This window comes from Leptidea sinapis, chromosome 1, assembly GCF_905404315.1.
Source record: "Leptidea sinapis chromosome 1, ilLepSina1.1, whole genome shotgun sequence".
Classification (NCBI taxonomy): domain Eukaryota; kingdom Metazoa; phylum Arthropoda; class Insecta; order Lepidoptera; family Pieridae; genus Leptidea; species Leptidea sinapis.
Genome location: NC_066265.1, coordinates 16076021 through 16089347, shown reverse-complemented (window position 1 = coordinate 16089347; position 13327 = coordinate 16076021). Strand labels below are relative to the sequence as shown.

General features: G+C 38.9%; 1 protein-coding gene across 1 annotated transcript in view; it reads right to left on the bottom strand.

The window, feature by feature from the left end:
- Positions 1–13327, bottom strand: part of LOC126965168 (uncharacterized) — a 320537-nt gene that overhangs the window by 25595 nt on the left and 281615 nt on the right. The gene's annotated exons all lie outside the window — the stretch shown is intronic.

The window sequence follows — 13327 nt, the reverse complement described above, 5'->3', positions numbered from 1 at the left end:
AATGCACGCACACTAACACAAAGTGACATACAAATCGCTAGTGTAAGACGTAGCTTGTCACGCACACTAAAGTAATAAATCTGGCCTGTCTTCATTGGTTGTCTATAAGCAAGAGGTTCAATCTAGACGTATAAATTATCTAAGCTGTAAGTAATTTAAAATCCTAAATAAAATCGATAATATAGAATCTGTAAGAAAATTAAGTTATTGAAAAAAAAAAATACTTATAATTATTATTTCTTACTTTATTTATTTATCTTTATTGTCTCCATTTGTGTACCGCTGTTATGTTATCACTCATTAGGCTCCGATTGAGCACAGAAGACGAGACCATTTGAGTCCTAACATCATACCACTACATACATCATATTTCTATTTCTCTATTTCGACCCGCGACCTAGCTATCCAACGCGGAAATGCTGCCAGTATTCTTCGTACACTTCTTTAGAGGCATGTTTTTTACTTCATCTTATCATATAAACTAGTAATAAACATAGTTTTGTATTGAATAAATTTTAATAATATTGGGCTTCCTAACTTTTTATAATATAATAATAATATTGACACACTTTTCACACAAATTAATTTGCACCAAGTTAAGCATATATAGCCTGTGTTATGTGTTACAAGACAATGATATATTTAATACAATATACCTACTTAAACATACATAAATACATTTAAACATCCATGACTCAGAAATAAACATCCATATATATCATATAAATGCTTGTACCTATCGGGATTCGAACCCGGGACCTCTAGCTAGGATCGCTAACCACTCGGCTATACAGGTCGTCTAATATGGATATTTTACTTATTTATTTTAAACAATTATTTTAATTATTTTATTCAATAAAAAAATGAATCATCCAACCCATTATTTTGTTGCATCACTTTTCATATAATGTAATTGAAATGATTTGTAAAACAAGGAATTTGTAAATGTTGATTTAAAAGAATGGTAGTAAGTTTCTTGTCATTTATTCTCAATAGCTCAATCCTTTACGAAGTGGCGGTAAATTGACATTCATAAGTGTCACTTCCGTGACCTACATGAATAAAGTGATTTTGATTTGATTTGATTTGACCGTTTATAAATGCGATGGTAGGCTAATCAGCAAGTTCAAAAAATTATTTCTTGATAAAGTTCCTAAAAATATAAGCGATGTCATTTCATTAAGAAAAATGAATACTGGAAGTATGGTTGTACACGTAAGTAACCTTCCCTACACTGTGGTTGTACTCTCGATTCGAGATGACTTCTCTGACTTCAGCAACTTGTATCGGCAACTCGGCGTTCAGTTCGTGGTCACTTGGAAGAGAGATTGATGTATTCAGTAAGGCGATACACTTCTTCACTATAAGCCACCGCCTCCAACTATCTAAGCCTCACATCGAATACTTTTCTCACCTCTGGGCGAGCGCTCCCCAGTATCAGCTTTTTTTAAATATTTTTGTACACTAGTTTCAATTTAAATTTATTAAAATTTATTTTCTATTTTTTAATTGAATTTTATATTAAGCGTGCTTTTTTGTTTTTTTAAACTATAATTTATTATTAATTTTTTTGTTAAATTTTCTATAAAAGCGTATTTTTAAAACTATTAAGTACTTTAACATCAATTCCTGCCTTAACGACTATAGATAAATATTATATAAATGACAAAAATCTTATTTTGCAAATTGAATAATGGAATTATCTTATCAAATTAGTGTATTGTCATCGGTCCTCGATAAATCTCCAAGTTTGAATGAAATCTGGCCGTTTAAAGTGGGTCAAAATCGCGTCTAAAGGAGTCAGTTACAAACACGCATACAAACATACAAGTGAAGCTAGTATAAAGCGTATAAAAAAAGAGATATGAATGCTATACAAACATTTAAGGATTATTTTAATAACTTAGAATGATAACGAAAGAGGTGCGCGATTCGCAAAACAGAAAGTTCTCAGTAAACGTTAGGACTTTTATTCATAACCCTGATATTATGAACTTCCTAGATCTTTTCGTGGCACGTGTGAAAAAAATATTTTAATATTTATCGTATCGGATACATACAATAATAGACAAATGACAACAAACAGATTAATTAACAGATTTACATAATCTGGATCGGTGAAAATCATTAGCTACTAGGCATTCCATTACGATAAGTAGCAGTTACAGTTAGAACACAAATAAAATTTGGAAAACAAAATTTTATGAACGATGCGGGTCTCGAACCCACGACCTCCGGCGTTCCGTGCCGGTGCTCTAACCAACTGAGCTAACCGTTCGAGTACCGCCTCGTTATAAAATTCTGTTTGCTTTGTTCAACTCTCAGATTGTGGCTTCATCTACAGGATCTACTTTACAGTTGATAACCAGCTCAACCCCAATATTTGCATATTAGGAAATTGACTTGAGATGTCGCTCTTGTTAATCTAAACAATATGTTATGTTTTTAAAGTGATTTTTAAAGTGATAAAAATGAAAAACAATTGTATTTCATATTTTATTTGTGTATTAATCCTAGAAGTGAGAGTTATCACTTTAAAAACAACATATTGTTAGAGTTACAGTTAGTATAATATAGTACCTGACATTTTGGTTATGTATTAAAGTTGTCATTAAAACTGATTAAAAAAAATCATAAACATTATTCCTTCTTAAAATATTAATAATATTTTTTTTTATGGAATAGGAGGACAAACGAGCGTACGGGTCACCTGTTGTTAAGTGATCACCACTGCCCACAATTTCTAGCAACACCAAAGAAATCACAAGAGCGTTGCCGGCCTTTAAGGAAGGTGTACGCGCTTTTTTTGAAGGTACCAATGTCGTATCGTCCCGGAAACACCGCACAAGGAAGTTCATTCCATAGCTTAGTAGTACGTGGAAGAAAGTTCCTTGAAAACCGCACTGTGGGAGACCGCCACACATCCAGATGGTGGGGATGATATCCTAACTTGTGGCGTGTCGTGCGAAGATGGAATTCGGCGGCAGGAATCAGGTTAAAATATTGAAAATATACCTTATTAAAAACTGCTTATATTCATTAGACGAATATTTTCAATTAAAAACTTGACTATATACTATATACCTTTTGTTAAATTGATATTAATGTAACTAATGATTTAGAAATGTATTTTGTAAAATTTGCACATAAATATGGCAAACATTTACTTGATAATATTTATGTAACATCAATCTAACATGTTGATGCAAATAAAAACTTTGACTTTGACTTTAAATAGTAATAGATATTTTCATCCATCATTTCTAATTCAACAATTTCCTCGACCTGCGCCACATTTTACAGTGTCGTGAACCACAACCATTTCATAAAAACAGTGCAACAGTTTTACGAAATCTAGTTTAAGTGCTATTCATACTTTTCGTATGTTGAATGTTGTAACTAAACCAACAAAAATCTATGAGCACAGACTATGAAGCTAATAGACAGAGTGAGAACCTGTTTATATTTTAGTTTATTTATATCTTCATTTTAATGTAAAGATGCTCGGTCTTACAAATAAACTTGGTATAAAGTTATAACTAAGCATAAACAAAGAATATGCATAATGTTTACAATATCGTTGACAACACTGTCAATACAATGATATTTATGAAGTTTTTCGAATGACAAGCAGCCTTGCAAATAAATGCGGGAAACGTTATGCGTCCGAATTAACCAATCATAAGCAAGATGTCTATTTGTAAACATTTTGCATATTCTTGGTTTATGATTAGTTAAAACTTTATGCCAATTTTATTTGTAAGACCGGCTGTGTTTAAGCATGACTGTATATTATGATGTGTATTATCTAGAGTACCATATTGTGCCTGTTTATGCTTATACATTTCCATGTCTTATAATAAAATTTTCTAAGGTGTGAATTCGTGAAATAAAAAAAACTGAAAAAAAGTCGTGAAAAGGGTAATTATGATATTATGTATTGTATATTTTACCCGATTGATATAGAAGACAAACATTAAACGTGAATTGCTACTGTAGTGTCTTGACATCTAGTCTGAATTAAATGTGTTAACAATCATTGTCACTGTCATGACATCGACATTGACATTATGCGTGTGACATTAACTGCTGTATAAAGAATGCACAGCACAACGGGAATGACAGCAGCCTCGCGCAACTCTCTAAGAAAAAAACAATTCCCTCGTTTGTATGATACGTGCAGTCATTGATAGATTGACAAATGATGACTACAATCTTGTAAAAAACGGAGATAGCCAAAATCCACTACGTTTTAAGCAACTGCTCGCTTTCAAACTTAGCCGGATTATACTTCGTCGCCAATCGACATACTGTAATTACTATTACTACTATTACTATTTCAAACTTATGTATATTTCTAACTAAATTTAAATTTTTACTTAGGCAGTATCGCCTGTTAATTCCGAAGTATTTACATCCTATATGAACGCAAGTTGTTTCACCCATGACCAAACGTGAGACATTACAGCTGGGATATAGATATATGATATATACTTAGATAATTTATACGTATAGATAGAGCCTTGCTGTCAATTCTAGTCTGGCGAACCCCAGCATCAGCTCGATCCATTTGACCGCTTGCAACGCAGAGCAGCTCGAGTTGTCGCGGACCTAGTGCCATGTGAACGGTTGGATCACTTGGCGTTGAGTAGAGACATCGCTTCATTGTGTGTCTTCTTCCGCCTTTATCATGGAGAGTGTTCCGAAGAGCTGTTTCACCTGATTCCTGCCGTAGAATTCACGCTACAAGTTAGGATATCATCTCCACCATCTGGATGTCTGGCGGTCCTCTACAATGGGGTTTGCAAAGGAGCTTTCTTCCACGTACAACAAAGCTGTGGAATGAACTTCCTCGGCGGTGTTTCCGGGACGATACGACATGGGTACCTTCAAAAAAAGCGCGTACACCTTCCTTAAAGGCCGGCAACGCTCCTATGATTTCTTTGGTGTTGTAAGAAAATTTGGGCGGCGGTGATCACTTAACACCACCCTATATATGTATGCTCGTTGGCCCTCCTTTTTTTTATATGACAGGAGGCAAACGGGCAAGAGGCTCACGGGATGGGGAGAGGAGAGGCAACCGCCCATGGACATCCGCAACAACAGGTGTGTCAAGAAATGCGTTGCCGGCCTTTAAGGTGGGAGTATGCTTTTTTCATGAAGTTCCCTAAGTCGTATCTGTTCGGGAAGACCGCTGCCGGTAATTGATTCTACAAAGTGGCTGTGTGAGGCAAGAAATTTCGAACAAAATGCGCGGTTGTGGAATGCCAGACGTCTACGAGATGCGGATGGTACTTTGCACGTAATGTCCGGTGGTGGAATTCGGCCGCTGGAATCAACCTGAACAGCTCCTCTGAGCACTCCCCGTGATAAATGCGGTAGAAGATGCAGAGAGAACCCAGATCTCTACGCAATGCTAGAGAATCAAGCCGATCGGAGATGACTTGATCGTCGATGATTCGAGCTGCTCTTCGTTGTATGCGGTCAAATAGAAGAATCTGGTAATGGGGAGCACCCGCCCAGAGGTGAGAACAGCACTCCATGTGAGGCCGAATTTGCGCTTTATAAAGTTGCAGGCGGTGGCTTTTAGTGAAGTACTGTCTCGCCTTACTGATTACACCTAGCTTTTTTGAGGCCAGTTTGGCCTTCTCTTCCAAGTGACCACGGAACTGAATGTCGCTCGATATATCGACGCCAAGTATGCCAATACAGGCTGTGGCAGTTAGAGGAGTGATCTCGAATCGAGGAGATACGACAAAGGGAGACTTTTTAGTGGTGAACGCACAAACTTGTGTCTTCTTGGGGTTGAATTGGACAAAATTTGGACTGAATATTGCTGATTTGCAGCATATCATTGATATGCAGAAGAAAAAGCGTAGGGAATAGCACGCAGCCTTGTGGGACACCAGTGTTTATGGGTTTTAAGTCGGAGCACCGTTGATAACAACCTTGATGCTCCGATCAGCCAAAAAGCTAGTGACCCATTTGCACAACTTCTCGGGAAGCCCATAGGATGGCAGTTTCACTATAAGCGCTTTTTGCCATACCCGATCGAAGGCCTTCGCTATGTCCAAACTCACCGCCAACGCCTCTTCCTTCGACTCAACCGCTTGAGCCCATTTATGGGTGAGGTATGCAAGAAGAACACCAGCTGAGCGACCCTGATGGTAACCGTACTGGTAGTCGCTGATCAGCTGGGCACCAGTTCTAGGTATCCCAAGAGCTGGCGGTTGATGATCAACTCCATTACTTTGAAGAAAATGGAGGTAATGGCAATGGGGCGGTAGTTGGACGGATCTGAGCGTACACTTTTCTTAGAGATCGGGTGCACTAAAGCCGCCTTCCATAATTTCGGGACTACGCCTGATGAGTAGGAGAGCCGGAAAAGACGGGTAAGGACCGGCGCCAGTTCCGGAGCACATGTCCGCAGCACTATCGGGGGAATGCCATCGGGCCCACTCGATTTGTGAATGTCCAAGGTGAGAAGCGCCTTAAGCACGGCGCCATGCCGGATTTTTACCTCCAGCATGTATGACTCGCACCGCGGAATATGCGGTGGAAGTGCACCTTGGTCATCCAGAGTCGAGTTGGACGTGAAGAGGGAGCCCAGGAGATCAGCTTTCTCTTTCGCGTCATGGGCCAGCGAATCATCATCCCTGTGCAGTGGCGGAATGGCTGGCTGGCAGAAGTTTCCTTGGACAGCCTTGGCGAGCGACCAGAACGCACGAGTTCCCGAGGGAAGGTGTGCAAGTCTCTCGCCAATTCTGCCAGTGTGCTTGGACTTTGCCTCAGCAATAACTCTTTTGAAGGACCTGGAGGCATGATTGAAGTGTTTTTTAAGTTCGCTGGAATTCAAATCCTTGGATACCACCGCATTGACCCAAGTCTGATAGCACTCCTGCTTTCGGCGAGAGGCCATTTTGCAGGAGCGGTCAAACCATGGTTGGGACCTGCTACCGATAGGCACAGAGGAGGATGAAATGAAGAGTTCCATACCTTGCAGTACCACATCAGCAACAGCGTCAGCAGCGGCATCTGGATCTCCCAGCGAAAAACAGATCTGCCTCCACGGGTAGGATGCAAAAAAGCACCGCATCTCGTCCCACTCTGCTGACCTGTAGTGCCACACGCGGCGACAGCCTAAGAAGCGGGGCCGTATTAGGCACGTGATCGGCACGATGTTCCCGATCAGGCTGTGGTCCGACGATCCCAGAAGAGGGTCAACGGAGACTAGGTAGCCGTCCGGATGTGTGGTCAACAGAAAGTCCAACAGTGAAGGTGTATGATCTTACACATCTAGGATTCGCGTTGGCGTAATAACCAGTTGCGTCACACCATATGCTAAGGCGAAGTCGTGAATAGATCTCCCTGCATGATTGGTGGTACGTGAGCCTAGCCATTCGGCGTGGTGGGCGTAAAAATCGCCAAGAAACACGATCTCTGCAGTAGGAATCTGCTCCAACACGGAATCTGTAGCCATTTGGATGTGTTCGAGGAGGCGGTCAGTCTTTGTGTTACCGCTATGGGACCTATACAGGCACCCGTAGAATCACGGATGGTCATCACAGTCTCCACGCAGGCAGATGATGGATAAGTCCTGTCCATCAAGAAAACTCAGGCGTCGAGAACAGGCATCCTCCCTGACGTAAACGCACACGTCAGCCCGTGGTATAAAGGAGTGTTCCAAATTATACCCCGGGTATGAAAGGTATGAAGCCAAAAGGTGAATCGGCCAGGGAGGATATCTGTGTCTCGGTTAAATAGAGCAGGGCCGGCTTCGCCGTCTCCAGGTGAAAGTGGACGGCATTTAAATTTGAGCGAAGCCCCCTGATGTTGCAAAAGTCCAGAGCGAGTGTGGAGGAGGGTGGTTTGAGGCTCCTGCTCTGTTTGCCCCGAGTCAGCGCTGATTTGCCCCCTCCAGATTACGCGGGGCAGCCTGGGCAACCACTATTAGGTACAGGTCCTAATTGTGGACGCCCAGGGACGGATTCTCCAGGGCTGCATAGCTGGGTACCGTCCTGGAGTAGTCTATTTTTAGTCTATGCTGCCATTTGTATTTGGAAGGGGGGGTGTAGGCCTCCGGATACCCCACTCACCGGACGAAACACAGCGGCATAGCCGCTATTTCACGCCGGTTTCGAGTGGGGGAGTGGTATTTCTCCGGGCGTGCCGGCCCAATTCGGTTGTGTCCGTGAGGACCCAACATGGCACTACCACTCCTCCTTATCCTATCCTCCTCATTATTGTAAATTATATACGTAAATATTTTGGATTATGTTTCACAAAATATTTTTGTTCGTATCGCTCCATCTGTACCACTATTAACTCTGTGCAATGAATGTAAACGAGGTTACACAGATCCATGCATAACTCCCAGCGTCAGCAGAACCGCGACCTCGTTAGCTCGCTGCATTCATTCGTTCACTTGTGAATGAGAAATCTGATCGACTTCTACTAATTCATGGGGAAATTTTATATTATTGCTTATCTATGCGACGTCATCTGTTTACTTTTCGGTACGGTATCACACGTTCATCATCAACATAGACAACATTAATATGTTTTTAAACTTATAAACTAGACTTAGAACCTGTCCTGTACACACTATATACCTAAGGCAGATTTATTTAACGTTCCCCGTCCCAAGCCACGGAGGGCGTGTAACCATTACCCCATTGTCGTTTCAAATAGATAGTGAAATAGAGTGGCTGAAAATATGGAAATACATATTATACAAAGATATAGATTTAAAAAATGTAACTAAAAATAATCAATGTCATTAATAAATAAATATATTATGTGTAAATTTTAATGTCCTGATGTTTGTTTTCAGTGACCTCCTAGACTACTGAACGGATTTTAATGGGGATTACTTCATGGAGTGCAGTTTAGTCCAACTTGAGAGATAGGATAGTTTTATTTCGATTTGTGACCCATAATTATTTCTATTTCCAATATTTGTTTTGTATGTACATATTTTCTATGATAGAATTTATTGACGCACAGTTTGACAGTTCTGCTGTGAAACAATTTCATTATAACAACAGGGAGCAAATTTTACGAAATAAATCTTGATTTTATGTATTAATATTGACAAATCCATAAAAAACAGTATTTTATTGTACAGTGTATGTACAGAACAACGCCTGTCGTGTCAGATAGTATAGAAGAAAATAATTGAATCCACAAAGTGGCTTCGTGGGGCAAGACGTTGTAGAATGCCAGATATCAACATGATGCGAGTGGTATTTCGTATTTTCACGTGATGCCTGGTGGTGGAATTCGGCTGATGGTATCAACCCGAAAAACTCTGAGCTTTCTGACCAACCTTCTGTGAGAAGATTAGATTGTACGTATAACCTATAAATATGAAGTTATACTTCTTTAGGCGCGTTATGTGAAAATTATGAGAGTGAAATTTTAAGATGCTTGAGCATCACTGTAATACAAAAGTAACAGGTTGAAGTTGGCTCTTAAAATATTCTGACGTTTGCGTCATTCGGTATTTAATTTGGTTTCTTTGACTCTTATAAGGACAGGCAAAGGGTTCAAGCCCATACAGCCGTATTCATTATTTAATAACTAATTGTAATTTTTACAAAATTATTGATCTTTCTAAAAAACGTAGAATAGCACGACGAATAAATCATTTTAATGATTTTTCCTTCGTTAGGCAAAGAAGTAAAACTTCTTGCGTGCATACATGCACACTTTTTTATCTGCTTTTTCTAGATTAAATGACAAAGATCAAAATATTTTAAGATAATATAATTATTAGGTTTACTTTTGTATAAGCCAGCAGCACTGCTCTCATTACAAGCTCTCAGATTCAGGCTTCCAATCTAGCCTTTTTTCACGAAGCCCGTATTTTAAGGCGACAGACACTTCACGAGGCGACTTTATTGCTTCCAAAAGGTCAACCTTCAAGATTGGTTCTCAATTGATGCGAGCGGATGTCAAGGCTTCTTTAAAGAAAACCTTGAAGAACTCGGCGTATAGTGGAACTACACAAGTAATCTACAAAATAGTATCTTTCATTATTTAATTATTGAGACAGTCTTTCTAAACTATTTTGGTCTAAAATTGATATAATATTTACAGAATATGTAAATAGAAGCTAAGCGACCATACAGGTCCTTACACGTCCTACAGTAAACATTTTTGCCCAAACACTCCGATAACGCTAGAGGAATTACAGAATAATTATCGGCCCTGAAGATGGGCCAACCCGTGATATTTTAAATAAAAAAGCTCGAACGTTGTTTTTGGTGACTCAATGCATCATTCTTAAAATAATTTTTACTAATACGTATCTTTATTGCGGATGTATAGGTATTTCTAATTAAAAATAATTGTGTGCGCTCAAAGTAATGTGTGTAGGTAGGTTGTAGGTACAGTAGCATTTTTCTACGAATTTTCATTTTTATTTTACACTTTCAAATAATTGTAAAGTTTGAATATATGTATTGCATCACTTTGCATGGATTGTATTTTTCTAAATACTGATTCTATTTATTTAAATAAAGTAATCTTTGATTCGTAGCCTTGTACCTACAAGAAAGAACACAGATTCCAAACGATTGCAAGTTGGCACTTGGCATGGGCCCACGGCAAATAACAACAAGACAACTAAAGTAATATAAGTATTCAAAAGGCTTAATTAAAACTGGCTAACAAAAAGTTGGACAATGTACTTTATTACAATGGAAAACGTGTTAAATTTTAACGAGTTGAATTGAGAATAGTTGAAAGACTAACAAATGATATAGAAAGAGCCCAAGGTATGATCTTAAAAGATCATTCAATCATGAATGAATGAATCAAGAATAATCAAACATGCATGGAAATATTGTAATTATTTTCGAAAAGAGAACACGCGAAGTATTGAATTTTCGGACAAAGAAAATCTAATCCATTGCAGGAGCGTTTTTTGAATTTGGAACATTACAACGCACTGCAATGTTGTATGAAACTGCGTGCAGGGGTTATTAAATACTCTTTGATCGGATCTCTTTCGCATACCATCGGTCTCTTTGCTTAGTACAAATTGTTTACGTGGCTGTATAGCCATAAATGCGTTTGCCTGGCAGCAAAGCTGAAATTTCGTCTCGATTTGTTATTTACATATCTACTTAATAAATATTTTAATATTAATCAAATGATTTCCAATGGTTCAGAGAGTGAAATGGAAATTGATTGAACTCCACCAGATTTAAGATCACAACCCAGATTGGTAATGGAAAACCTGCTTTCAGCAAAGTCAAAGGTAAATTTAATTTAATGTTTAGTATAAAATGTGTGTTTTATTTCCCTGCATTCTTTTGAGAAAAGCACTATATATGCCTTTGCAATAGTGTACTATTCAATGCGCAATTATGAGACAAAAAAGCATGGTAAAAATAAATGAACATATACATTTCGGTCTCATTATCTCAAGAAATCGTTGGAAGGATTGTTATAACGCAAAAGTAGTGTTTCATAGAACTTTTTTTGGAAGAGAATGGCAATTGAGCATATGGGTCACCTAATGTTAACCGATCTTGGCTGCCCACATTCTACTGCAACAGAAGGACCACCACGATCCTTTAAAAATGTTAACGTGCCTCATTGAGAAGGTATCCTTGTCGTATTGTCCTGGAAACACCATGCAAGGAAGCTAATCCCATAGTTTGATTGTGCGTGGCTGAAAGATCCTTGAAAACCACACTGTAGAGGAACGCCAAATATAGATTGATATCCAAGATACTTTGGATGATATCCAGGTTTGCGGCGTGTCGTGCGATGATGGGATTCGGCGGCAAGTCATACATATATTTCGAATAAATGCAGTAGAAGATGCGAAGAGGAAAATAAGGAATGAGACGAGCAGGACGTTCTGCTGATGGTAATTGATACGTCCTACCCATTACAAGACAGTGCCGCTCAGGATTTTTGAAAAAACCAAAAATTCTGAGTGGCATTACAATTGCGCTCGTCACCTTGAGACATAAGATGTTAAGTCTCATTTGCCCAGTAATCCATCACTAGCTACGGTACCCTACAGACGGAAACACAGTAATGTTCACACATTACTGCTTCACGGCAGAAATAGGCGCCGTTGTGGTATCCATAATCTAGCCGGCTTCCTGTGCAAAGGAGCCTCCCACTGGTAAAAAAGTGATCGAGCCGTTCATAGAGAGACTAGATTCCCGACAATTCGAGCTGAAGAAACAGTGTAGGAGATTCCAACAACGCGCGGCCACTCCGATCTTTTATGTTCTTCGACAGAGGATGTATTGATGTAAAGCACAAGTGTAAATGATGGAATCTTCGAGAGAACCGCCTTGTGGTATGCCATTATGTATGCATAATCGAAGATCTTCGCTATATACAGACTAACTTTTGATTACGATGGGAGGAATTCTATCCTGCCTGCACAATTTTTTTACTACCGTCCAAGGCAAACAGAGCTCGCCGAACGTTGGGAGTGTTTTGCTATTTAGTTCATTTCCAGTATGTTTTACTGCTTCTCTTGCAACCCCAGTGGAATCACAGGACCGTTGGCAGTCTTTTAGAAAGGTATATGCGCTTTTTTTGAAGGTCCATATCGTATCGTCCTGGAAACACCGCATAAGGAAGCTCACTCCATTCGTATGAAAATATCAATTTCCTGTAGGAACACATCGGCCAATGCAACGGCACAGAGACTGTGTTCATCCAAAAAAACTAGGCGACTTCTAGTGCTAACGGGGCGAGTCGCTGGTGGTACAATATTGTACATTTGGTTGACAATTAAACCATGGCACTTGATAATGTTATAATTGTCAGCTCTCGTCGAGATCTTATCATGGCATAGTTTAATATAGTAAAAAAGACAATAGAGGATATGTATAATATATATTCACAACATACACACATATATATATGTGGTAATTTAACTCTAACATTAGGATCACAGACATGAAAATTCTTTGAATTCTTTCCTGCCCCAAAAAATTTTTGTTTTAGTTGGTACAATAAAATTACAAAATAATTAAATATAGCACGCTACCTCAACTAAGTAATTGTTTAAATAAGAATATCCTGGTCGGGTTCATGTTAATTGGTAATTGCTCCATCTATAAATAACACATTGATGCTGTTAACATTGTTAAGTAATTCTGAGTTCTATCGTAACGGTTTTGAGTTGAGAATAGTTTGTTGAATGTTCTCGGACACCTAGTTAACTGAATTTCGTAACTACGTTTCAGGTTGTGAATTTGCTATTGTGGAAACTAGACTATAATAATGTTTGTGAATTATTGTGTTATCGTTGCATACCATTGAGGTTACATATCGTATTGACCGT